This window comes from Petaurus breviceps, unplaced genomic scaffold (genome assembly GCF_028583685.1).
Source record: "Petaurus breviceps papuanus isolate PSGF00001 unplaced genomic scaffold, PetGlider_PUasm1.0 90444, whole genome shotgun sequence".
Lineage (NCBI taxonomy): Eukaryota > Metazoa > Chordata > Mammalia > Diprotodontia > Petauridae > Petaurus > Petaurus breviceps.
In genome coordinates, this window is record NW_027187256.1 from 3,651,786 (window position 1) to 3,654,919 (window position 3,134).

The window sequence follows — 3,134 nt, forward strand, 5'->3', positions numbered from 1 at the left end:
TCATCCCCCCTCTTGCCCCCTTCCCCCAAACTTTCCTGTAGGGTAAGATACCCAGTTGAATGTGTATGTTATTCCCTCATTAAGCCAAATTTAATGAGAGTAAGGTTGACCCATTCCCTTTCACCTTTATGCTCTTCCTCTCCATTGTAACAATTTTCTCTTGCCTCTTTTATATGAGATAATTTACCCTATTCTGTCTCTCCCTTTCTCCTTCCATTATATTCTTCTTTCACCTTTTAATTTTATTTTTTAGACATTATTGCTTCATATTCAACTGATACTGTGCCCTCTCTGTATACATGTACACACATATACACATATACTCATAGATATATTTATACACACATAACAATACTATACATACATATATTTATGTATGTGTCTGTGTATTCCCTTCAGCTATCTTCATACTGAGAAAAGTCTTGTGTGTTACAATTGTCATTTTTCCATGTAGGAATGTAAATAGTTCAACTTTAATAAGTTCCTTATGATTTCTTTTTCCTCCTTACCTTCTCATGCTTCTCTTGATTCTTGTATTTGAAAGTCAAATTTTCATTTCATCTCTGGTTTTTTCTTTCTTTTTTTTTTAAAAGCAATTGGGGTTAAGTAACTTGCTCAAGGTTACATGGCCAGGTGTTCTCGGTGGTGCTAAGTGTCTGAACCTGGATTCGATCCCAGGTCATCCCGACTCTGGGGCCTGTGCTCTTACTCACTGTGCTACCTGGCTGCCCCTGGTTTTTTCAACAAGAATACTTGAAAGTCCCCTATTTAATTGAATTACCATATTTTCCGCAGAAGCTTTATACTCAGTTCTGCTGGGTGGGTGATTCTTGCTTCTAATTCTAGCTCCTTTGACCTCATAATATCCTATTCCAAGTCCCTCAGTCTGTTAATGTTGAAGCTCCTGGATCTTGTGTTATCCTGATTGTGTTTCCACAACACTCACATTGTTTGTTCCTGACTGCGTGCAGTATTTTCCCCTTGACTTTGAACACTGGAATTTGGCTATAATATTCCTAGTAGTTTTCTTTTGGGGATCTTTTTCAAGAGGCGATCAGTGAATACTTTCAATTTCTATTTTGCCCTCTGATTCTAGAATATCACAGCAGTTTTCCCTGAGAATTTCTTGAAAGATAATGTCTACACTCTTTTTTTTATCATGGCTTTCAAGTAGTCCAATAATTTTAAAATTATCTCTCTCTCAGATGTATTTTTCAGCTCAGTGGTTTTTACAATGAGATATTTCACATTGCATTCTACTTTTTCATTCATTTAGATCTGTTTTATATCATCTTGATTTCTCATAAAGTCATTAGCTTCCATTTGCTCTAATCTAATTATGAAGGAATTACTTTCTCCAGTAAGTTTTTGAAATTCCTTTTCCATCTGGCCAATTTGATTTTTTAAGGCATTCTTCTCCTCATTGGCTTTTTGGACCTCTTTTTCCATTTGGGTTAGTCTATTTTTTAAGGTGATGTTTTCTTCTCTATTTTGGGGGGGTCTCCTTTATTGGATTGTTGACTCACTTTTTCATGATTTTCTTGCATCATTCTCATTCCTCTTCCCAATTTTTCCTCCCCTTCTCTTATTTGATTTTCAAAATCCTTCTTGAGCTCCTCCATCACCTGTAACCAATTCATATTTTTATTGGAAGCTTCTGACACAGAAGTTTTGACTTTGTTGTCTCCTTCTGGTTCCATGTTTTGATCCATTTTTCCCCCATAAAGAATCTATGGTCTGATTGTGCTTCCTCTGCTTAATCATCTTCCCAGCCAATAACTTGTCTTTTTAGCTCTTTGCCATGGTAGAACTCTGCTTCCAAAGTGGAGAGAGCTATGTATGAAATCACTGGGGATTTCCCAGTTGTCAGAGGTCTGAGGATGGTGCCCTCTCTATAGCTTCCACAAGCTCTGGCACATTGGTCACATACCCCAGGACCACCACCCAAGACTGTGGCCCAGATCCAAGAAGGTCAAAGCAAGAGTGATTGACCTCTGAATGGTCACTTGGTCCCCCTATGATTTTCAAGCCAGGAGCTCTAGAGGCAGGCATGCTGCACAGTTGCAGGAGCTGCCACCTCCACCTCCCCAGGGGCAGGGTTCAGAATATGCTCTTTTCTTACCCAGGATCAACAGAGTTTCCTACTGACCTTTTACTAGCTCTTTGGCCTTTCTGGGTTGAGAAGTCTGGAAACTGTCACAGCTGCTGGTGATTCACTCTCCTGAAGTCTGCTCTGACTGGTCTGTGCTGCTGATTGGGGCTTCCCCAGGTCTGGGCTGGCCCAGGTCTGGGCCCACACAACTCATGTGGGAATATGCTTGGCTCCCAACTTGGTGTGATAGACCCTTTCTGTCAGCCTGTCAGCCTGCCTTCAGTGGGAGATTTGTTTTTCTCTGTCACTTTGTGTGTTCTCTAGTTCTAAAATTTGTTTCAAGTCAGATTTTACAGGTATTGGAGGTGGTTGGAGTGGAAGCTCTGCTAAGTTCCTGCTTTTACTCCATTATCTTGGCTCCACCCTCAATTGCTTTTGTTTTTGCAAAAAAATTTTATTTTATCAAAATTTATTATTTTAAATTTAATGATCCTCTCTATCCCTTCTTTGGTCATGAACTCATTTAGAAAGGGGCACTTGAAAACAAAACAAAACAAAAAAACTCCTGTCATTATTCTAGCCTGCTGAATTATTATTTTTTATTCTGAATGTAACAAACAAATAGAATGGGTTTTTATTCTCTAAAGTAGAACAGAAAATTGAAAATTGTGCATAAAATCTCTCATGTAGAACTTGATTTCATTTTTAAAATATATAATTAGAGCAATCTATAGCGTCCAAAACTGTCCCATTTGGGCTTCTTCTGGACCTTCTTTCTATTTTTTTTTCTCTTCATTAATAAAAATACCATAGTGACTTTTTTTTCTTCATTTTCCTATTCACTATCTTATCCTTATTCCCCACTTTCCAGCCTTCCTCCTTACTCTTTTGCAGTATAGAAAAACTAAGTCCTAGAAACAAATGTACAGAGTGGGGGTGGGGGAAAGAAAAAAAGAAATTTACATTATAATTTTGTTGTATATTTAAAAGGAATAGCAAGTTTTACTTAGAAAAATTGGAGTTTCATGTGTAATAATCTTTT